A 25,295-nucleotide genomic window follows, 5' to 3' on the forward strand; every position below is an offset into this window, starting at 1 on the left:
TTCTCTTTGCAAATCTTAGAATACTCAACTCACAGAGTCTTAAACTAATAGTTGTATTTTCTCCCTATATATGTTACAAAGTCTAAAGATAAGCTTCCCAGTGCTGTTATCCTGATTCAATAATATTTCAGTTCTGTAGCCTTTCTTTAATGCTTTACTTATGACTTCTGCCTCTCCAGGCATAACATTTGCTTTCCAGTCAGCAAGAAATTGAAAGGGCACCTCTTTGCCTGTTTTTGAAACCCATAGTCCAGCCCAGAGAACTGTGCTTATATCTTCTTGGTCGAGACTACCTTGTATAGCCACCCTTAGATGCAGGGTGATAAGAAGCAAGGAGAAATTTGGTTGAGAATAGTGTTAAATGAACCAGTCTCCCATGTCTTGCATGTCATCTTAAGTAAGAAGAGGAAATTTTTGGAAAATTTCAAACAAGATTTGAAGCGGCAAAAATAAGAATGGTTTCTGAGAGTTCAGCAAAAAGAAATTATGGACATTCCTTCCACAGACATGCCTTAAATTGGGTCCGTGGAGGCACAAGTCTGTGTCGCCTTGCTCCAATCTGAACAGCCAATCCAGGATTAAGTCTCCTTCCCACCTTATGCGAATCAATCATGACTAGATCAGTGTTGAATGGTTCATTGGGTCACCCAATGTACTGATGACCATTCTCAGAGAAAGGGGTTCCTTTTCAGCCAAGAAACTGAGATATATCTACCTACGCTTGAGGTAATGAATGGAAATGACAGGCAGATTCTGCCCTCAGTAGCCTCTAGATATAGTTTTAGAGACTATGGAGAACAGAGTTCTGATCTTAGCATCTAAAGATAAACTTGAATCCCAGCTCTGGGCTATGATTTTGGGCAAATCATTCCTTAGACCTCTATTACCTCATCTGTGAAGTAAGAATAGAAATATCCGTAGATTAAGTGATAAAATGCAATAAGCACACCCTGACAAGTCTAGATTCTTGTGTACATAGAAAATATTGCTATAGTTTTTAGAACAATGTCAAGCAGTGACTACTTTTCCTAATCATTAATATGTTTTGTGTCACTAAATTTGATCTCATGAATATAGGTCATTAATATTTACAAGAAGAGTCTTTTTCCTATGAACCATCCTTTGATTTTTCCAGGCCTTCTGTCACCACTTACCAGCCATGTTTTCTTTCATGAGCGGCTGGGGAGAGATATATATGTATATAGGGCATGTATTTGCTCAAAGCAAGAGCTGTATCTCATGATCCCATTTGCAATGGATGTGAATCGAATACGAAAAACCTGATTCTCCCTTGCTCATTGAGATTATACAGAATCTAAAGGGTTAAGCAACATTCAAATGAGCTACAAGTCTCTAACAAGCTGTCCAATGAGATAGTCCCTTGTCCACACTAGAGTCAATGAGGTAATGGTCCCACATGCATCTTCTTCTCCTTGGTAGAAAGTGCATAAAATATAAAGAAATGATCAGGTTACAGAATGACCTCTAAATGACCAATTTGGTTCGAATAAAGGCCTTCTCCTACCCCACTGTTCCCCGATGATAAATCTTTCAGCAACAAGTTGATCCCTCTCAGAAACAGACTGTCTAGCAGCAATGTTTCACCTTCTGCACTTGTCAGGATGGAGTGAATGTGAGTTAGAGGCCCGAACACACATGTACCTGCATGAGTTTCTTCTTTCAGGGGATTTTTGGTTGTTACTCTGACTGCTACTGGAAGGGAGAGAAAAGAGAACAGGTTGCAATGTTAATAATAATAGCAAATGCAATAGACCATCTGCAAAAGAGAGCTGCTGTTCTGACTTCCAGATACGCTAGCTACAAGGTTAAAGGGACAAAACAGAGTTTTTATTACTAAAAAAAAAAAAAAAGGCAACATCATTTTCAATTTATTAATCCTTTTAGTTTTCCCTTGAGGTGGATTATTTAAAGTTTATCATGACTCTGTGCAAATTCATAAAGCAACTTGCATGTGCCATCTCTTTTACCCAGGTCTATACGTATCCACAGGAAAAGGAATATGAAGTAATTAGAGCTTCAACATTTCTCAAGGTATTCTTTGCTGACAAGTTGCATGAGGTTGATGAGGCAGGAAGAATCCAAACTTATGTATCTGCTGCTCTGACCAGAAACAGAAAACACCCGCTACTATGGGGATGTTGTTTTTAATAAAGAAATTGGACAAGATTATCCTCTTTTGTCTTGTTTCTCTGACTCCCCTAGTGTTTGCTTTTCCCTCCAAATTTAGTAGAACCAAACTTCAGCAAAGTGACCACTGCATCCTTACTTAGGCATATATTGTTGAAGTGCCACCAGCTCCTGCTCTTGAGGGAGACTTTAGTTTTGGATCTGGTTCATGTCCTTCTGTGAACCAGAGGCTGCTTCTATAGCCTGATGGACTAGCCACTTGACCCTCAGCCATTCTAGACCCGAGGCTCTAGTTCTTTCTGGTCACCACTGGCTAGCTGGTTTGCGCTTCCTTGAATCATTGACAGGGTTCTGGATAGCCCCTACTGTTTTTGTGTGACTTACCAAAGGCTCTGTGCTCTTGGTAGATGAACTAGAAAGCGTCCCTCTGCAGACTGAGACATCTGAGCCAGGGCAGGTGTACCCCTCCATCCAGCACATGGAAGTGGGCCTGGTTGATGGCAACGCCTTTTATCTTTCTCTTTGCCTCCAGCCAAAATGTCACAGAGAGGTTGGCTGCAGGAAAAGTCAGGCAGCATTCATTCTCCAGGGTCCTTTGATTTCTGCATCAGGAGATGACAACATCCTTGAATGGACAGGAACAACTTGACTCTTGCCATGGATATTTTCCACTCATTCATTCATTCATTCATTCATTCAACAAATACTTATTGAACACCTTTAAGTGCCATGCACTTGTAAGGTCCTGGAGACACTGAGGAGATGCCACAACAGATATGGGCCTAGTGTTCATGGACCTCACAGTTTAGGTGAGTAATAGGCAAAGTAATTTCATAATGTACAAGTGCTAAGGAAATTATGGCTGCAGTTCTTAGAGAAGGTAACAGCAAAACAGAGAGAAATTTAGCTTGTGGTATTTGAGGATAAGATCAAGCCGAGGTCAAGAGGATGATTAGTCCAGTCTGAAGAAATCTCAGGGTATGTCAAGTCTGCAAGGCAGAAAAAAAAATAGACCTGCCCCAAGAACTGAGAGGAGTCCAGTATGAAGGGAATGAAACTAGAAAAGGAGCGGAGGCATAAGATAAGGTTATTGAAATATACTCGAGACAGATGATTGCACGCTAAGTCGAAGTTTTCTGACTGTATTCTTCATGTAGGAAAGGCATTGAAAGGCTTTAAGCAGGACAAGGACATGATTTGGTTTTGGATTTATGACATTTGCTTGGCTGATGGTTCTAGTTGTCATGAGTGGTGTTCTCTGCTTTGCTTAGTCCCATGACGAATTTCCCTGACTAGAAGTAGTGTAAGGGTGATGCACTCCACACATTCAGGGTTTCTTGACTTTTTCAGCATGGCCTTCTGCCTGTGTCTCCACAAAACATTAAACCCCACATCTGCAAATGGATATTCTTACTTGGTTTCTCCCTTAGTATTTCCCATTTTCAAGCTCTAAGACATCTACAAGCAAATATCCTTGATATGTTTTTCCTTCATCAATGAAAGAAGTGTGAGTCCTGTCACTCTACTTTATAACCAATTACTAACTCTTTACCAGGATTAAAACCTTACCCAAAACTACTTGTGAACTTGACATATTGTATGTGTTAATCTAAAGATCAGAAATACTGTTGCAAAAACACTTTATCTTTATGTAGGTACTAAACACATATTTGTGTTTTATCCAAGTTCACTGGTTCTTATCAGACCACAGAAGGTTACTGTTTGGTGGTGATGAGTTACTCAGAGTGTGCGTCATCAAAACTTCAATCAAATCACACTTTTCTCTATCCATTGGTGTAAGGAAAATATAGGAGAGTGAAACACACTTTAAGAAAGCATATGAAGCTTCCTCTCTAGAGATCTTTGGGGGAAAGAAAAAAACTGCTAAAAGTGTAGTGGAGTTGGTCAAAGGAAAGTCTTCAAAACAGACTGAGGTTCAAATCCCCACCATATCATTTACTAAGGATGTGTCTTAGTTTGCTTGGGCTGCCATATAAAAAATACCATAGACTAGGTGATAATTTATGGTAAATGATAAAAATTTATTTCTCACAGTTCTAGAGGCTAAAAGTCTGAAACCAGGGTGCCAGCTGGTTAAGTTCTGATGAGAGCTTTCTTCCTGGTTTGTAGATGTCCACTTTCTCATTATGTCCTCACATGCTCGCCTCGGGAGGGGGGGAAAGAGAGAGGGAGTGAGAGAATACTGTGGTGTCTCTTTTCCTCATCATTTTTTTTTAAATTGAATTTGCTAGGGTGACATTGGTTAATAAAATTCTATAGGTTTCAAGTGTACAATTTAATAATTAATCATCTCTGTATTGCATTGTGTGTTCACCACAATGCAATCTCCTTCCAATATAGTGTCTTCTCTTTTAAGGGCACTAATCTCATCATGAGGGGCTCACTTTGAGGAATTCATCTAACCCTAATTACCCTCCAGAGGTCCAATCTTCAAATATCATTATATTGAGGTTAAAACTTTAACACATGAATTTGGGGAGACACAAGCATTTGGTCCATAGCATTTTGCCTCTGACCCCTCAAAATAATGTCTTAATCACATGTAAAATGTATTCATACCATCCCCAAACCCAAAAAGTCTTAACTTATTCCAGCTTTGACTCTGAAGTTTAATGTCCAATGTCTCATCTAAATACCATCTAAATCAGATATGGGTGAGACTCAAGATATGATTCATCTTAAGGCAAAATTGTTTTCCAATGTGACCCTGTGACAAAATACAGTGGTAGGAGAGGCAGATGATAGATAATCCTCTTCCAAAAAGAAGAAATTAGAAGGAAGGTAGGAGTAATGGGTCCTAAGCAATTTCAAAATCTAGCAAGGCAAGTTCCATTAGATCTTAAGGCTGGAGAATAATCCTCTTTGGTTTGATGCTCTACCCTCCAGTCCCTCTGGGGTGGCAGCATCACCTCCATGGCTCATTAAGGTGGCTCTACCTATGTGGTTCTCTGCAAGGACTCCACTGGGTGGCAGTCCTGACCTTTAAAATCAAGTAGTGGCAGCCTTGTATCCCAGGCCAATGTATTCTGAACGTGTGGTAGGAGTGGCAGCTATGATGATCTTTAAATTGCCTTTGGAGTACATCTTCCTTTTTCTTGAAAGATTGTGCAGGTTTGCAGCCAAATAGCTCTATGGTTTTATCCTGTAAATACAAGAAGTCTAATAGCCTTCTTTCATTCTGTCCTACCTTCTCTGTCTCCTTTAGTTCAAATTGGCAGTGCCTCTGCTGGTATAATTACATCTCTATTCTTGGCTTTGGTCAAAGTGGCTGATTAAATTCATGAGTCAAACTCACAATCTCTTATCAAATGCTTATTAAGCCACACCCTTAGTATTCTCTTCAGAACAAGATTTCTCATTTTTTTCATTGTGGCTGAGAACTTTCCAAACCTTCAAGTTCTGGTTCGTTTTTGCTTAACAATTGTTTCTTCAACTTATCTCTCTTTTCTCTCATTTTACTTTAAGCAATAAGAAGAAATAAAGCCACTCCAACACTCAGTTAAGTATCAAATTTCATCATTTGCAAGGTCTACCTTCCATAAAATACTAGAACATGAACACAATTCAGCCAAGTTCTTTGCCATTTTATAACAAGGATCACCTTTCTTCCAGTTTGCAATAACATGTTCTTTATTTTCATGAGACCTTACGAGAAGCACCCTTAATGTCCATATTTCTAACTTGCATCCCAAAACTCTTCCAGTTTCTACCCATTACCCAGTTCTAAAGCTTCTTCTACATGTTAGGTATTTATTACAGCAACGCCTCACTTCTCAGTACCAAAATCTGTCTGAGTTTGCTCAGGTTGTCATAACAAAATATCATAGATTGGGTGGCTCAAACAACAGAAATTAATTTCTCACAGTTTCAGAGGCTGAGAGTCCCAAGACCTGCAGTCAGCAAACTGGAGACCCAGGAGAGGAAAACTGATAGTGAAAGGTACAGTCTGAGTCTGAAGGCCTGAGAACCAGGAAATCCCAAGTTGTAAGTTCTAGTCCAAAGCCAGGGAAAGACCAATGTCCCAGCTCAGAAGTCAGGCAGGCAAATTTTCCTCTTACTAGACTTTTCATTCTTTTCAGGTTTTTAAATGATTGAATGAAATCCATCCATTTTAGGCAGGGCAATGTACTTTACTCAGTCTATCATTTCAAAAGTTAATATCATCCAGAAATACCCACACAGACATACCTAGAATAATGTTTGACCAAATGTCTGGGTGCCTCATGGCCTGGTGATTAACACAAAATTCTTCATCACAGTATGTGATGACCAAGATTCTCATGCTCTCTGTTTATTGCTTTCTTCATCTGTAAAATGGAAATAAAAACAAAACCAACCTCATAGAGTTGCTTTGAAGAACAAACTTTTTAATGCATGTAAAGTTCTTAACAGTGTCTGGCCCACAATGAGAGTTCAATTATGGCCATTATTATTTCCATTGGGTTGTACACATCACCAGATAACAAATCTCAAAACTCAAAATTTTCATAAATGACTTCAATTCACCTTGGTTATTTATAATTCTGTAACATCAGGTATCTTAGTCTCAAGCATATTATTCCATGGAAATATGACCCGGTATTATACCTATTGAAACTACGAATCCTTATTGGACTTTCTGCAATATAATGAGAAATACAACCTACATTAGAAGCACCTTAGAACTTGTTTAAACACACACACACACACACACACACACACCTAAGGCTCCACACAAAAAGCACTATAGCAGCACCTATTGGGCAAGAGGCTCTTTAGGATTGTACTTCTCCCACCAAGTCAGTTCCATGAACTCTGTTTGGAAACTAAATGCAGACCTGCATCCCTATAGAACTGTCTGCCAAACATACAATTCCTGCTGTCTGTTTGGTGACATACTAATCACTTTTTATTCTTGTAAATGAATACATCTCAGCAGAGACTCTAACGAACATTTTTAAAGAAAAAAGTGTATATGCTCACCATTTTTTATGGGGACAAAATGAGCGGTGATTATTCAAGTAACCACTCCTGATATTCTCTTGGGCATATGTGGTTCTAACTAGAAACTAAAAGCCACTTGGACACTCTTGCAGAGATATCCTTAGCTTCAATCTGGAACTTCTGTCCGAAACTTCAAGTAGCATCAGAGTAAGAAAAGGCATAAAATCTGGGTATATTTCTTTTCCATGAGGAACAGTGTGTGATTCATTTATTTGTTCAATTGTTCTGTAAGTGGATATTTATAAAGCACCTGCTTAGGGCTAGAAGCTGTATCAATGTTGAGATTTTACTTATTAAAAAAAGACAAATTCTTTAGTAAGAAGGGAAGTAGACATTAAAACATAATGAAAATGCACAATGATTGAAATGTCATGTTATGAATGCCTGGAGATTGTACCAGAGTTGCGTAGAGAAGGAAATTACTACATGCTTTGACATAAATTTGAAAAAAAATTTCAGAAAAAGGTATTTTTAAGTGGAGTCGTAATAAATCAATTTTACCCAGAAGATAATGGGATGGGTATTTGAAGACTGAAGGACAAAAGCCTGCAAGTTTCATGACACAGGAAGTTCAGGGTGATTGTGTGTTATATAGGAGGGGAGTAATAAAATACTGAAGAAAGAATTTAAAAAGGAGCTAAAATAGGCCATGATATGAATAGTCATATATTTCACACAAAAGTCTTTAGATTATGTTTATAAGAAGCTGTTGAAGGTTTTCAAATGAGAGGGTGATATGATCAGATTACATTTTAAGAAATCGCTCTGTGACAGAAGGGTGTATTAGAGCAAAAAGGGGATATGAGCTTTTAGAAGATAGTCAAATCACAGGGACAATTTTACCATTTTGTTAAGAATTTATGGAAGACTCATCACTTTTTATAGTCTCTTTTAAAATATGAAAGTTATGAAAATCTAATATGAAAATGTGTGGCATTTTCATTAAGAAATAATTACAGTGCTTGTTTTACTGGCCTGAAACTGTAAAAAAAAAAAAAAAAAAGGCGGAAGGCGGTATGCCAGTACAGTATACCTTGACTTTTTATAACACAAATTTTCTATAGCATAAATCAAATTAAGTCCTTTAGGCCATAAAATGATTACTAACAAAATTCTCAGTTATGGTGAATTACTAAGTTATTAAAAATACTGTTTTGTATTTGAAAGCTTTTACACATTTGTCTAGCCACTGAAAATGCGTATTTAACATTCAATGCTATATTTAAGAACCACTTTCAAACATTCTATCATGTATCATTGAAGTAGATCAGAAGATGTGAATGTGAACTGCTTTAAGACATGTCAAAATGAGTAAGTGTTTAAGCAAGCTGTTCTATTTCTAATACAAGCCAGTGAAAAAACAATGAGCAAGTCTCCAGTGTTGAGATGGGAAAATATGAAAACCATCCCAGCTTACTCCACTCATCGCCATGGTTTCATCATCTATTACACAGTAAAACAAACATAGCCACTGACTATAACACTTAATGAGCATATGCGACTCTGATAATATTTATCAGGTTTATTTGTTTGAGGCCAACTGAAATGAAATAAAAACAGTGCGGCATGGGGTCATTAGTCTTTTCTGACGTGTGCTGTAATTATTAGGAAAACATTAGTAGCCTATTTTTAGCTAGTACCTTCATCCACCGAAATGATAATGGCTCAAGGAATAATCTCTGGGATGGAAAACAGAAATTCCCAGAATTAACTTTCTTGCTCATCTGTTCTTTGGTCACAGGAAATCTATCAGCACTGTCATTTCTCATGAACATCAAGAAATGCTTTACTTCAGGCCATTATGCAATTCTCCCTAACTAGACTGCCTTTCACCTTTATCTTTGCTAAATAAAGTTTCTCCCAGCCAAAAGAAATGAAAAATGTCACTTCCTTCAGGAAGCCTCTCTTTTCCTGAAAACATTATCACTTGCACTTTATATTATTTTCACTTATACAATGTTTATTCTAATGTTCTTTCCTTTGTTCAAAAATGTTATCAAACAACTATATAAAAATAATAGGAGCAAGACATTGCTCTAGGCCCCACAGTGATGACGTCTGGTGAAGATGGCAGATAGATGAAAAAGGTAGTTTCTTCCCTAAAGGGGTACAATACCCAGTAGAAAAGATAAGGCAGGTAAGTAGGGTCGAAAAGTGGTCATCAATATCATTTCACCTCAGCATTTGAGAGGGATGAGGCCCCCTTCCTCCAGTCTGGAAGACACACCTATGATTGTTAAGATTGTATGGATGTGATGAGGTGGCCAGAATGTAGGTATGTGAGATGATGGGAAAGAAGGGTATGGAGCGTAGTTTGAAAATTTTCAGTAGGCATTCAAAGCAAGTTCTTTGAAATAAAATAAATATAGATTAAAAAGGTGAGGCCTCCTACTATCTGTATGATTTTGATAAGTTACATAACCATTTGGAAGCTCATAAGATTAGTATTAACACTAAATGAGATACTATAAAGAGACATTATATTATCCAGCTTATAAGTTGTCAGTAAAGGTATTTATTGTTTTTGTTGCTATTATTTTACGCTTCTTAGAGGGTATGACCTTTTCCCTTAGTTGGAAAATCACTTTTAAATTGTGAAATGTCTCCCAAGAGAAGCACAATATATTTTGAGAATTCAGGAGAAAAAATTCTGTGACTTTGGAGAAGGAGATCAGAGAAGGCTTCGTGGAACCATTATAGCTGGTTCATAGTTGATTATGATTTAAGGAAGCAGTGATGAAGGAGACAGACCATCCGTCCGTGAACCAAATGATAAATGGTCAGCATTTACACATTTTTTTATTTGTGTTTCAACATAAATTCTATGGATTTTTGTATATTCCTGCCAGAAATGGCAGGAACCATGATTTTACATTTTATTTATTATCTCTACAAAGAAGCCAATAGAAATAAAATAAATAATTTTGTTGATGATCTGAGGCCTATGTGAAAGTCATTCTTATAACTCAGAGGCTACTTGATACAGTGTGAATCCCCACCATCTCTTTCTCTCTCTCTCTCTCTCTGTCTCAGAGAAAAGAAGGCTTGGAGAAAGCTGGGGTGAATCTGTGGAATAGGAAGCAGCCCTCTTGTTTCTAAATGATTTCATCTGTGTGAGCTCCCATTTATACTCCCCAAAGAGCATGGTATATGTAATAGAATCATGGTGCTTTAGGTTTATTCATCATCTGTAATTCATCATTCATTGGTAAATTATTTTATTTTATGTGTAAAATTTCCGACATCTTTTCAGCTGTGCAAAGAAGCAACTAGGTGAAGATGTTTAGTTGGAATGTGTGCAGAAGCACTAAGGGACAAGAACACAAAGCAATGGGTAAGGGGAAGATCTATAGTGAGGGCAACTCCCAGGAAAAAGAAGGTGGGCTTATTGCCCCATAAACCCTCCCCATAAGAAGATTCTCCTTCTAGTGCTACCATTTCTGGATTTTGTTTTTCCTAAGAAAGATGTGCTTTCTTTGAAGGGATCTTTTGTAGTATAGCATAAGCTACTAATATCACAAGGAAGTGTTTTAACACAACTAATTTTATACAGTGCTGACTGTCTAGGTTCTAAAATGTGGATATTGATGTTGAAGATAATAATGATGTTAAAGAAAAAAGTATGTGTTTAAAATAAGTTTTAAATATGGATTCCATTAAGCAGTATATGGTTATTATAGAGAAAAAAGAAGATTGAGGTATCGAGAATAAAATCAAAACCTCCCATAAGCCTATTATTTTTAGTATTTTTTATATACCCTGTTTTACAGATAGATAATTTTTAAAAAGACATAGAAGAATGCTAAAAATCCTATCTATGATTTGATTTTTTTGTCATTAATATATGACCTTATCCACAAATATGTTTTCAGCAGTCTTAAGTTTTACAAAGTATTTTTTTGTTTGTTTTCTCCTCAGTATACATTTTCACTTCATCTACTGTATCCTGAGTGTTTCCTGCAAGGTACTGGATGAGGGGCGGAGGGCAGAGAGGGTATTTACTTCCTTCTGTTTAGCCAGGAGGTTAGGGGGAAAGGTACCACACACAGGTCCATGAGTTCCCCAAAATTCTTTTAAATCTATCAATGTTTCCATCTTGAGCTCCTGTGATAGTATAAAAATGGGAATCCAACAATTTGGCCCAAGGAGCAATAACAGATCTCAGGACAAGCAGAAGGAAGAAACTTTCTCTTTTCTGGATGGTCTTTGAAATTGTAAAGCTGGAAGATTCTTTGCCATTTTGTGACCATGGAGCGGAAGCTCTGAACTGCCTGAGAAAGTCTTCCTCCCGTGGGCCTACAGGATGGGTAAGAACTACTTTTTCCCTGTTCTAAATAGGCTTTCCCCTGGAAAGGCTTTGTATGCAATAGTTCATTATACACTTGGAAGAGATTTGTCTTTGGAATGAACCAAACCTGGATTCAAACCCCACGGGCGCAGCCACACTTGATGGTAGTTTTACCCCAGGTGGATTTCTCTGTCTTTGTACCTTAGTTTAAGTGCCTATAAAGTGGGGAAAGAAAACATATCTACAAGTTATGAGAATTCAAGGAATGTGTTCAAGAGCAAGAATATTGTGAGACGTGAGTGTTAAGAGACAGACAGACAGACACAAAGATACAGAAGAGTGCAGGGAGAAAAAGAATGAGGAAATGGAGAGATGGGATTAGAAGGAGTCAAGGCCTGGGGATCTTATTAAAATGCACATTCTGATTTGAAATGTCTTAGATAAGGCTTGAGTTTCTATGTTTCTAACTAGCCCTTGCCTCCAATGGTACTGATCTGCTGGCCTGTGCATCATTTGGGTAGCAAGATTCTAGATCACAAATGAAGATGGACCTCATAACCCTTATTTTTATTTCCTAGACACCCTCCTTAGTATCCGTTAAATAGCAATCCTGGCTGTGTTCAGTGTTCTGTGTGGTATGTTTGCTCACTACACAGAGGAAAAATCTTAGTTTTGGCAGGCAAAAGGAATACGCCATCACTTCTGCTTATCCTGTGTTACTTAACTGGAAACTCCTTTACAAATGGAGCTGAGCTCATAAGTCAGAAAGCATTGGTGGAATTATGGCCAAGGCCTGGGTGGAGGGCTTCTAGGGAGGGGAAAGTGGGAAATGAAGAGCTCTGGGTGTCACCAATTCCCACCATTGTTGGATGTTCGTATCTCACTGCACAGGAAACAGTTCCATCTGCACTTTCCTTCATGAGTCCAGGGAAATCGAATCACTCCTTAAGCAGAAGCTAGGATGTTTCTCATTGGCAAGAATTATACACATGGCCAGAATCCAAATCCAGGGTTCTGAACATTTGAGATGTAATTGAAGAGCAATAAATTTGGAGGCAGAAGAACTGGATGTCATTCAGAGCTCTGAAATTACTTGCTCAGATTCCTGGACAAGCTACTCAACCTCCCTAAAATTCAGATTTTTCATCTGTAAAATTAATATTATTAAATAGCACAAACTTTCTAACAAACCTATTATAAAGAACAAGTGAGAAACATATGAAAAAACTGGAAAACAAACAAATAAAATATTACACAATTGTAAAGGTTTATAGCAACAAGAGTTCTAAGGCAGCTTAGCAATTGCCCAACGGTAAAATTATGTCTAAGACTCTAAAAATCAATTAGGCAGGACCTAAGTATACCTGAGGAAGAGGCAATGTAGAGAGAAAGGTGAGTAAATCGTCTAGGAAATCTGTCATGTACCATGATGTTTCACATGATGGGGTCACTTCTGCTCCCAACGTTGGGATGCTGGTAGGTCAGGGCCAGCCAAAACCAGACTCCAAATAGTAGACTGAATGGCCCACTGGAGGTGTGTAGTATGCGTTTAGGTTTATGGTAAATAAATCTCCTTGGTTTAATAAAGCACATTTTAGTAAGAGGATGGAATCCAATTTCTTCCATATTGTTACTAGAATGAGAATATCCCAAAATCCAATGTAAGAGAGAAAAAACAAAGTATCCACTCCCCTCCTTTCCTACAAAGTTACACCCAACTGGGGAAGCCTGCCAGCTTCCTAATATTTTCCTTTTCTAACTCCTTGATCTGAATTAACAAATTCCATGCCTTCGTTTTGACAGATTGGAGCATATGCTCTGGATATGTTTCTCGGTGTTTTTGGAAGAAGCAGGAATAACTCAGAAACCACCTGGCAAACAAAGCAAGAGATCTGGGACCTGACCAGAGCAGAGCACAGAAGGTAAGCACTGGTCATCAGCTCTTTTTTGTGTTAGTCCCCATGGTCCCATAATCAGATGTTCCCTTATCAGCTGTGTGATTCTGATGGTGAGGAAACTAAAGATATCAAAAATGAAGCATACTCCAGCTCATCTCTTGGGCTGGGAATAGAAACCATGAGAAAGTCAAAGAATCAACTCTGTTTGCTCACAGAATAACTCTTCCGTTTTGCCATTGAATTTTGCCTAAATATTATCTTCTAGGTATAACTTTTAGGTGTTAAGCAAAGTAACGCCCACCCCGAGACAGGTACATACTTTGCACTCCCCTTACCTCCTCCTATATCTGAGCACTTGCTTTATTTTTTTGCTTTTTGTTTCATTTTTCTGTCTTCCATCACTATAATGAACATTTCATGAAAATATGATTTATTGTCTACTATTATATCCCTAGCATCTAGCATAACCTGAAAATAATAATAAATACTCAGTAAATATCTCTGAATAAACAATACCCTGATATCCATGTCCCTGACCACTCCTCTTACCTTATAGTTTTAGGTTATTTTTGTGCTTTTTTTCCCTTTTTTCTTATCTCCTTCAACATTTTTCATAGCTTATCTCCCTATCCTCCTCCTTCTCCTCCTAATCATCATTAAAGTTTTTATATAAAACAATTTGCATTCTTATTTGTAGAGAATTTGAAAACCTATGGCCCTCTATGGCAACAGCTTCCTGGAAACATAACCACTGGGCCCAGGAGGAACCAAAAATTGCACTTCAAGTTAAACATTTCTCAACTGCCTTCACAGGTTGCTTCCTTTGTGAAATCCTCTTATCAGGCATTTATGAAAAGAGATTAGGTCAGTTAGATAGTAGGAAAGACTTAAAATCACTTTCCTGGTGATATATATCAGGGGCAAATGGTCTGCCCATACTCTCACAACCTGAATTGCATAGTGAATTTTAAGTGCCAAGAAACATGTTTCTCTAGTGTGAGCAGTTTTGTCACAGGCAGGAAAACATCTTTAGAAAATGTCCAACATATAGTAAGAACTTAAAATTATTGGAAAGAATGCATAGATAAAATTCCCCTGGAGGCTTTCTTTCTCCTCCTTTGTTGGTGGCTCAATATGGATATTCATGGTAGAGTTAACTATATGTCCGTGGTTTGCTTCTCCAAATCCCAGCTGTCCCTGCATAACCTCGGTCCTCCTGTACCAAAATAAAACATTCCCTGTGCATCTGGAGACTCAAAGAAAGGGCCCCGCCAGTCTGCATATGAAATTTGCCTCACTCAGCTTCTGCACCTGTGGGCTGAGTGATCTGGAATATATTTGCGTTTCCCGGTCACACTTGGAGCAGTGAGATTTGACCTTTAGAAAGCAGTGTTTTGTTGAGAGCCCGTTATTAGTTCTTTTAAAATCATATATACAGTGCAAGAGCTGACACTTCTGCCTACCAAAGGCTGAAAGAATGTGCCTGGAAGCCAAGTATAGATAGAATTCCAAAGAGGAGTCAATGGGACAAGGAAATCACCACAGGGTCCATGCCAACTTTCTGGCCTGCATTTTACCATTTTTGTGTTTCTGGATTTTAGCCAATATGGGAGTTCTTTTGTGCCAAGAGTGACCATAACAAGTGGTTGAGGTTTCTACTGGAGGCTAATATAAGTGTTCCACCTTCCTTCAACTCCTCTTTTAGAGTGCGTGTGACTTTTCCCAAGGTAGCCCCAAAGTTTCCCGGGCCTCTGGTTTACTGAGAGAAAGAGCAAGGGGCAGCCAAGCTATTCTCTGTCATTTCTCAGTTTATAGCCACCTGTATTCAATGATCAGATGAATGGAGATTTACAAAAAAAAAAAACAATTGAATTAGGAAAGTACTAATCTCAACTGTCAATGTGATTAGCAAAATACAGAATGAAAATGAACAAGACAGGCAAGATCTTTCTACCTGCCTCACTTTCTGCAGACACCCAATCCAGCTTAACAATTCAAGGCTGCACCATCCCTGAGCCACAGAGCTGGCACCCATCAAGAGCTGGCACCCATCAAAGTTGGCACCCCAAACTCTCATGAAGTTCATGGCCCTTATCTTAAACTGCCTATCCCCACCCATTTCAAACTCCAACTTTTATTTAGAGTCAACTTTCTTTCTCTCTCTCTCATCTCACACATCCAATCTGTCCTAAAGTCCTGTTGATTTTACTTCCTGCCCATTCATATTCACTTCTATTGCCATTGCACTGGTACAGGCACAGCTCTCACCTGGACTATTACAGTAGTCTTCTACTCACCGTCCTATAACAATGATCTCTACTCAAGCCCACTCTCAACCCTATACTGCAGCCAGAATCATAAGTCTACCATATAGATCTGACCTTGCTCTTTTCTGCCTAATATTCTAACCTTTGATCAAATCAGACAGTTTATGGTCTACCTGACACCACCCTCCATACACACCCATGCTGTATCAGGACTATGTGCCTTTGCCTTTGCTTTTTTTTTTTCAGTGAGGATTTAATTCACTGTAAGTCTTGTCCACGTGTCCCTAAGGACAGTAGACTTCACAAAGGCTGATGCGATCATTCTTTAGTTCAGCTTCAAATGATTCTTCTACTTGGAATTTCACTATGAGAGAAATTTGTTGAAGAGAAAAATAAAACACTACAAAAAGATCACATTTCTGTTTTTGTAACAGTTAATTTAAGCACTGATGGCACTTACACATGTAAATATATACCTTAAACAAATATATTATGTATATACCTCCACAGAATGTAGGATGACAGGTACTGCTATGCAGTGACCTGCTGAAGTGACACACTTTTAACTTTATCTCAGATTTGGGGAAAGCCTGGAGATTGGCCTTCATAAACTTAGGTGGGAGGACAACTTCCAAGGTGAGGGGACTGCCTGAAAGACAGATTCTCCCATTGCTCACAACATATTTTAAAGTACTTTCCCTGTTTCCTAAAGCAAGATTGACCATTGCTGAGATTAAAGGGTAAAACAACCACTAATGCTGTAACTTAAGCATTTAAAAAAATTTTTTGTTTTTCAGCTATTTTATGCCTGCTACATTGGAGTCACAAGTTGAAAAATTCTGTGCCCACATTTCTTTTGGTCCTTGAACAACACCTATCTTGAGAAGGAGGTCGGCTAGCAGAGGTTAACAAAGGTGCTTGGTGGTTGCTTTATATTCACCCAGGAGACTGCAGGTTTTATAATTTAATGATTATAGAGCAATTAGCGCCTCGTACTCAGTTAGTCCTATATGAGTATTTGTTTAACAAAAACAAATAAATGTGGTGGAAAGCTGCTATTTTTGTTTCTCTATGCCACTTCTTTTGGGTAACAGCCCCCGCCCCAATAAGTGAAATTCTAGTGGACCAGAAATCCTGAAGCCTCCTTTCACAACTTCTCTGTAGAAAGCAAAGCTTCCAGTAGCAGGGCCAATGCGTTTCTTTTTTTTTTTCTTTCTTTTCTTTTTTTCTTTTTTTTTTAGGCGAGGCAACCCTTGGTTGACCTCACAGACCGCAAGGACCTTGTCAGTTTACAATCCTTTATTTTTTATTTTTTAAGCCTAAAGTACCTGGTCTTCCTAGGTGGTCTTCCATCCAACCAGGCCTGACTCTGCTTAGCTTTTGAGATCAGACGAGATCGGGCTTGTTCAGGGTAGCATGGCCGTAGACACCAGTGCCTTTTTAGCACTTTCACTTTCATTGACTTTTTCCTCCATTAAAAAAAAAATATTCAAAATTACATTTTAAGACTGCTTTAGTATAAAATGAACATAATACATGTTGGATTCATTATTATATATTATTATTATATTAATTTTTTTCTTCTGATTTTAAAAGAAACTTAATTTAAAATATTTTCATGGGTCCCTAAATGTACCATGGGCCCTTGGCACTATAGATAAATTAGCCTTGTTCAGTGGTCCCATATCAAAAGCCTTTACTTTGCCCATTCTTTTTTTCTTCAGGACAAGATGAGAATATTTTGCTTTGTTTTTGAGATTTGGGAGAAGGCAGATTTCATAAAGAAATTATAAGGCAAATTCAAATCAATTTAACAAGTTTTTATTAAGTACCAATATGTTTGTATGTGCATGCGTTTTCCTCATTATCTTTCTCTCATACACACAACCAATTGGTCTCTGATGGAAGGAGTTTGCAATCTGGTTGATATGTCCACAATTTATCCATATCCCAAATGTTTTCCTATGAAGAGCCAGACATTAAATAGAATTCTAGTCCTAGGCTATATATTTTTGATTCTTTGCCTGTAGGCAACTAAATTAGACTCTGGCTAACTTAAGTTAAAAAAAAAGAAAGAAATTTGTTGGAAAGTCACTGTGGTGAACTCTTAGAATTAAGGAAAAGCTTTATGATCATTTTTCTTAAAGATGAGATGCTATATTGCATTTTCTAAGCCAGGGTGAGAAATTTGAACTTAATTACAATGTGAAAGGATTTTAAAAGAAAGAAGTGGTGTGATCTGATTTATATTTGCAGATAATGTCTCTGTCTGCTGCATGGCAAATAGATTGTAGATATCTGGGATAAAATTAGGATAATAAGTTAGGAGACACATTTCAGGGGCTAGGTGAGAAATAATGGGGCTTTTGCTAGTAGGAAATGTTCACATGGAGAAGAATAGACAGAGGTGAAGCATATTTTCAAGGTTAAGGAAGAAAAAGAGGCATCAAATGCTCATCAGAGGCTCCGAGACTCTTGATATGACCAACTAAGTGAATAGTCATGCTACTTACTGATAAAAAATAAAAAGAAAAAAAAGAACTGGACAAGGAACATGCTTCAGTATTGTATCAAAATTACCATTTGGCAATCGGAAGTACCTATTATCTATTTAAATGGAAGCGGCAAGTCAGGAGTTTCAGGGAAAGGCAAGAGATGGGAATATCTCTTTTCAACTTTTATGTAGGTGAATTTCAGGTGACAGGTCTGGGTGAGTCTTCTAAGTTAAAGATAAAGGTAGAGAAGAGAAAGGGACTAGAATGAAGCTTTGGGGCCAACACTTTAATATTTAAAGATCAAGGCGGTGGGGGGAAGGGGTGGTAAAAACAGGAGAGCATGTGGGCCTAAGTCCGGTTGAGAGGTAAAGCAAGGAAAGAGAGGCTGCCAAAGGATTTGGTGTCATGGAGGTCATGGGTGACCTTGACAAAGGCAGGCAGACTCAAGGATGTAGTGGAAACAGAAGTCTTATTGAAATGAGTTGGGTTTTTTTTCTTCTCATTCTACCTAAAACAACGGGTAACAGAGAATGGGATATTTACTGGAGAGGGTGTGTAGCCTCAGGCAGAATATTTTAAGGTTGTATGTTTATATGCTAATGGCAGTGATCCAGTGGAGCAGGAGCCATGCTGCTATTATTAATAATAATACTAGCTGGCATATATTGAATGCTTACTATGCATCAGACACTTTTTAAAGCAATTTACAAGTGCTTACTTTATGATGTACGTGCTATTATTGTGAGGAAACTAAGGCATTGAAAGGTTAAGTAATTTGTTCAAGGTCCCACAGAAAGTAAGGGCTGGAGCCTACTGAAGATCCTAGCAATTAAACTGAAAAGACCACATAATTTACCCTTCATAGTGTTATTATTAAGAAAAACAAGCCAATGGTATATCAAGCATCTAGCATAGTGCTCTGCTTAAAGGAAGCATTCAAGGAATTTTAGCTAATATAAATAGCGGCATTTAGAGCATGATATTATCTACCCCATAGAGTTTTTGTAAAGTTTAGAAGAGCTGAAATGTGTGATTTCTGAGCCTAGCACCTGCAACTTATAAATGTTGGTATATTTCTATGCTATCCCTATCCTCCCATCATCCTATGTAGGTAGTATTCTGACATCTAAGTCCTTCCACCATTTAATTGCTGAGAACTGTGTTGCCATGTGAGGCCACAAGGTGGCGCCATGAAGGAGCGAGCCTGTTTCATTTACCTTCAGATTTCTAATTCAGATACAGGTGGGCAGGCAGAAGTTGGACATCGACAACCAAAAGAAAAGTTGTCATAAGTAAGTAAATAGATAGAAGGATAGAGTTGCATTTAAAGCATATATTTGTGCAAGCAAATAAAGAGTATGTATATCGAAAGAGACTATTATTTGATAGGCAGCCAAGAAGGGCCAATGCAAATTTCTTGTACTTTAAAGCCAAATAAGTCAGAAATCTTGCCTATTTACCCAAAACCATGGGTCAGACAAAATTTCAGACAGTGGCATGGACATACACATCTTTCCTTTACATGCCTCCAGTACAAGTAACGGAGATGCAGAGCTGTAATTCCGTAAGGCCTGCGTCCCCATCCCTACCTCTAGCTCAGACCTGCCTAAAATTTGATAGTTATCTCTCTAACTGCCAACTTCATCAAAGATCAACGAATGAAAACACCTAGTGTTCTGAGGAATGTTACCTCACAAGAAGACTATTCCAGGTATCTTCCTTTGTGCAACACATACATTCCAGTCCTTTCTCTCTGAATGGCAACAGTCAGCCACAGAAAAGGCACAGCGTGCTTTTCTTATCTTTATTACCCTCTGAACAGTGACGTAATGAGATTGAAATTTCTGCCTGTTAATTATATCATCACCAATAGCTCTCTATATAACTAAATGGTATTTTGGGGGAAAAATTAGATACAATTAAAATATATGTAAAATAAAAATGCACCTGCCAAATTATTGTGGCCTTTGGGTACATTTTCCAAGTTCCGCCCTCCCCTTCCCAGGCCATCTTCATGTCTTTCTATTGTTTCCTGGATTGCCCCGCAAAAGCCATGTGTATCTGCTTGTAGCCAGTACAAATGAGCTCCCCAAACACAGATTCCCATGAAAACTGAACAAAAGAGGAAGGAGAGGCAGAGCATGTTAAATGTCTCATTAGGCCTTCTGTCTGATTCTCATTAGATTCACTGACTGCTTCTCATTAGGCCCATTGCCTCAACTTCTTTCAGGCCCTGAATATGTAGGCCAGTGCTTATTGTCATGGTTGGTCGAGAAGATCCATTTCATTTATTCATAAATTGAATGTGGCTTCTGAAAAGTTCCAGGCAATTTCTTTTGTCAAAGTTAAGACAGGCTCATTGTTGTTTTTTGCTATTTTTAAGCAATCCTGAGAAGGGTGGGCAGAAAAAATAACTTAAAAGACCCAGCATGAGTTCTCATGAATTCAAACCCTGCTGCAGAATTGGGGAACTGGGAGATAACTGTTGCAGCCAAGAGGCCAGTATGATGTGCAGACATCAGCAATGGGTGACATCATGAGCAAAGTCACAAATACCACTGGATCAGAAAGTAATCATTGTAGACACAAACAGATGCCCAGCAGGCAAGTTATGGAAGAGGATAGCTATCGGGGCACATCAGGGAGCTGCAACTCCTGTCCTCCCTGACCTCTGGGAGTGTTTTCCCAGGGCATTGAATTAAGAGCCAAATAAAAACATGGAAAACTAACCATATAGTTGAATATCATATAAATTATGTGTGTAGTGCATTACCCTGGTGAAAAGAAATCACTTAGATCTCAAAATTCTTCTGACTAAAACAAGTGCCTGATCTCTTCCACTGGGAAAGAAGCTCCAAAGGCATGGCAGGCAAGTTCACTTAGAGATGACTTGCTGTTGATGACATCAGTGGACATGGCCCTGAATTATAACCCACAATACGTACCTCCAATTTGAGAAGCAAATATTGATGAGCATTTGCTCAAAAAGTGGTAATCAAATGCACTTACTTTCTATGTGTTCTATTTGCTCTTGTCTTCTGTCTTGATGTTTGACTTTCTCATTTGGTGAACATGATGAAGACTCAAAATGGTTTTGAGAATCATCTGGTACCTAAAATCAGAGAAATAATACTCATAAGAAAGTAATTTTTAAAATTTTTTCCTGGACTGTAAAGTTTGAAGGAGGAGATTTTGGTAATCTTTAGGAAGCAAATGGTTTCCCCTCAACTGAATGTGTGATCTGGGTCTTAGACTACTCAAGAGAAACATTTATGAAATTAGATATCAATATAAGATTTGACACTTTCTGCCTGCCTCATGCCCCTTACACGGAAGGGAGAGAAGAGATGCCTTGATGTAAAACCTTCTCCTCCATCAGGAAGGAGGTGGGTATTCCCTAAGGAAGTAGCAATGTAATGACTCACTGAGGAGGCAGTGGGTGTGGTCACTTTCAGACACGTTCCAGCTGGTTCATAAGCTGGAAATACATGGTCACCTCTCCTTTGTGGGTTTTGCTCGAGTTTGCAATGGCCCATTTTCTACATGACCATATCAGTGAAGTTACGTATTTTTAAGGTTATTATTACCTTCTTATCCAGCTATGTAGATAACCTTAAAAGAACCTACATGGAGATTAGAGACTAGAACTTGCTGGTATGAAAGTATATGATAATTCCAAAGACATTTCTAGGAAAGGTTTTTGCTGTTCTCGCCCCCACCCTGCCCCACCACCAATATTGGCTTCTCAGGACATTTCAGTATCCTCGATCAGCTGCCCTAATCATTTTGTACATCCTTTCACTTTGGAGGACTAGACCTCTAAGCATTCTGAGAAATCTGGATCCTTGACTGCAATGCTCGTTCACAACATCCCTAAACAAACAATAATTTTCTCCCAGTTAGCTTTATGGAGTACATGTTTTATGAAGCCCTTTTAAGATAGCAGGCCTCTGTGCATTAATATAAAAAAGTGACATTCTTATTGGTGCCTGTGGGCCACGATTACGGGGATGATATAAAAATTTTGGCTCCAAAGATCTTTAGCAAAAAACCCAGTTCAGAGACAGGCTAGAACAATGGGCTGAAAATGATCTTGGCCTTTCAAGGGCTTTATCCTATCTAAAGTTCCAGTGCGAGAACCTGATCTCCCAGAAAGTATTACTTTTATTGCCAACCATAGAGAACCACTGACAAAACTAATTAAAGAATTTGAACCTCATTCTGTCTTTCTTTAGCTGACCTTCAACCAGGGTCTGGACTCAAAACAAAGACGCTCTGAGTCAACAAGATATAGAATGTGAGGCTCTCACCAGGAGGCTGCATGCTCTCATTCTCTTCCTTGAAAGAGCTACTTGAATGCAAAATACCTCGCCTTTTTTTTTTTTTTCATTTTACAATGGAAAAAGCATTGGGTTGCCATCGAAAATAATGAAGTTTGAAGTTCCTAAAATTTATTCATTTATTGGACTCAACTTTCCACCCTTTCCTTGAATTCCAGGAGCCAGGTCAAGACAGCGAGTTCTCATGGAAAATTAAGTACTTTTGCAAAGGTGCTTAAAGAAAAACGCTTGTTTCAGGTTTCAGACTCTAATGAGAATGATGGTCATGGATTTTCAGGCTTAAGAAAATGATGAAGACCTCCAGATATGAATGGACTTATGTGAAATCTGGCCAGTCTACCTGAAAGTCCAAAATATTTGGTCCCATCCTGAATATTCATACTTCTCGTTCTCTATTTTTCCCTACATTTAAAGATTGCATAATTCAGCAGTCATAGTAGTGATCACATGTAATGAATTTATTGATTGAATATCTTGGTTGATTGAAAAATAACTATTTTAAGATTGTGAAATGACTTCTGAAAGTTGCATCATTATCCACTGAAGCGATCTATTATAACACACATCTTGTTATGGCGTGAACAATTCTGAGACCCACGGAGCCAAATGAGAATTATGAGCCTTTATTAGCCGGCCAGCAACTGACTCTCTACCATGCAGGGCTAGAGGAGATCAGCCCTGAGCTTTCCGAGGAGGCAGCTGATAAAGCTCAAGACCATATCCTGGTGGTCTCCTGAACAAGCAAGCAGATTACAGAAGTGGAAGTTGGCTGTTAGCATATCTTTGCCCGGAACAACACCCTTAATTAACAAGTAAATGGATTACAGAAGTAGACATTGGCCATCTTCATATCTTATACAATACACTTCCTAAACCACATGCAAGCAAGTAGGACAACTTCTGGTATCTAAAGATATTTCTTCCCTGTAGCTGACTTAGCTAGTTGGCTCACTTGAAAATTTTCCACCCTTAACAATCTTTATTAGTTTGTTATACAGCAGACATAAACTTAAAGAAGAGGGGCTGCAGGAAGGCTCCTAGGAAAAATTTTATTTTATTGATATGGAAAAATATAAGCTTAGAGATTCATAATTTATTTTTAAAACCAAAGAGCAGAAACACAAATGCTATTTTATTTTAAAATGTATTTTCTTTCTGTTTTAACTTTGATAACAATAAAACAAAAGTTGGTGTGAGAATAATCTTATGAAAACAAAGGTGAGTCTCTTTTCTTCAGTTGTACACTGTTAACCTGATTTGTTGTTATCCTACTGATTAATCTGCATAATCCTATTCGTTCCTTGAGGTTGCCCTCATTGAACAGGCTTTTCCAAAAGCATTTTACATGGAGTCAAGACCTCCTTAATTTAGAGCAAAGCTAAGCATATGTCAGATTGGTTAAATGTAAACAAGTGTAGACTTAAGCGTGTGTTCAGAATGGGAGCTCAGGCGCTCCTCTCTCTCTGGCTAGGGCATTGTTCCTGCCTTAGAATATCACCCAGGGAACCGGATGCAGTGCTTTGGCATGTCATCTAATCCCCTCACTCTGGAGACCTAGTCTTCAATGCCAGATAGATTCTCTTGCAAATGACCAAATACTTGACTTTTAACTTTTGGGGAAAGATTTAATGTGGGGTGATCAATGAGTGAAACTACACTATTCAATCCCAGAAATATGCAAAAAGTAAAAGAAAGGAAAAGGAAATTAACATTCTTGGAATATTTGACAATGAGAGCACGAAAATTGCTTTAACTAAAGTCTTCTATAACAGTGGAGTCTTGAAGGAATCACAATTGAGATCCAAAGAGAAATAAAAAAGTCATATGTATTTTTTAAATTTTCTGTATTCAGTTGTGCTATGTAGAATTCACTATTTTCACTCCCCTAAACAAAATCTTGGGTGTATTCCATAACTTCCTGGTCACATTTGGTAATTAAAACTTAGTGTGGCTTAATTTAAACCCTTAATTGCATATCCAATTTACAGCTAGATCTGTGACTCTGGCTGCTTAGGAAGAGAGTGGGGGGCAAGATCTGGCTCTGGATCAATGCTATCCTCTCCCTGCTCTAGACCCAGCTACTCAGGAGCCTGAAGGAGGGCTAGGGGACTCAGAGAAATTCCTCCTTAAATGTCTTCATGTCCGTAGGAGGGAGATACTTTGGGGAATTGTTTTGTTTTTTCCTGTTTCCATATACTACTAGTAATTTCTACATAGGTAGTGTATGTGTGTTTTCAAGCTTTCCCCACCTTTCCTAATACAGTCTTGTCTGCCATTAGCCCTGTGTGGATATTCCAGCTCTTGATTTGGTGGCTGCTTGAAGAATCCCATGGCTCCAGCATCTCTACTAATGTTTTGGCTTGTTTGTAAGAAGCCGATGAAAAGCTAAGGCCCTCTTTTTCATAACCCAAGCATGTAAGAAAGGGTTGGGGTTAGCCCTTTCCTTCACAGTTATTTCTAGTCTGAAAGAGGGCCACACATTGCAGATTCCTGTATGCCTTGCCACACCTCAGAGCTACACATCAAACTTGGTGGCGGTAGAAATGTCCTGAGGCCTCTCAATCACCTAAAGGGGTAGTGTCTGGTCTTGATGGGTATTGTTAAATATAAAGGTATCTTTGTTTCCAGTTGTACTAAATATCCTGTTATACTGAAAAAATTGGATTAGACTTAAAAGTGACTTATTTAGGGAAAATGTGGTTCTAAAAAACCTAATTTATGTGGTAAGTAATGGGCAATTAAATGAAAGATTAGATTTTACACAGTCTATTTTAATTATTCATTCTCAAAATAATTTTTATACCTAGGGCTCAAATAATAAACTTTGTGTGTGTGTGTGTGTGTGAAAATTAGAG

The 25,295-nt window shown here is 38.3% G+C and overlaps 1 long non-coding RNA gene across 2 annotated transcripts; it reads right to left on the reverse strand.

Moving 5' to 3' along the window:
• Positions 1-6,420: 6,420 nt before the first annotated feature.
• Positions 6,421-21,474, reverse strand: LOC111730135. 2 transcript variants are annotated; one of them, XR_002776565.1, is made up of 3 exons: positions 21,430-21,474; positions 21,110-21,212; positions 6,421-6,476 (listed from the first exon to the last, which is right to left on the reverse strand). It is a non-coding gene; the product is annotated as an uncharacterized LOC111730135 (long non-coding RNA). The 2 variants fall into 2 exon arrangements; XR_002776566.1 differs by lacking the exon at positions 6,421-6,476 and adding an exon at positions 16,983-17,074.
• Between the last annotated feature and the right edge of the window lie 3,821 nt (positions 21,475-25,295).

This window comes from Pteropus vampyrus, unplaced genomic scaffold (assembly GCF_000151845.1).
Source record: "Pteropus vampyrus isolate Shadow unplaced genomic scaffold, Pvam_2.0 Scaffold302, whole genome shotgun sequence".
Taxonomy (NCBI): Eukaryota; Metazoa; Chordata; class Mammalia; order Chiroptera; family Pteropodidae; genus Pteropus; species Pteropus vampyrus.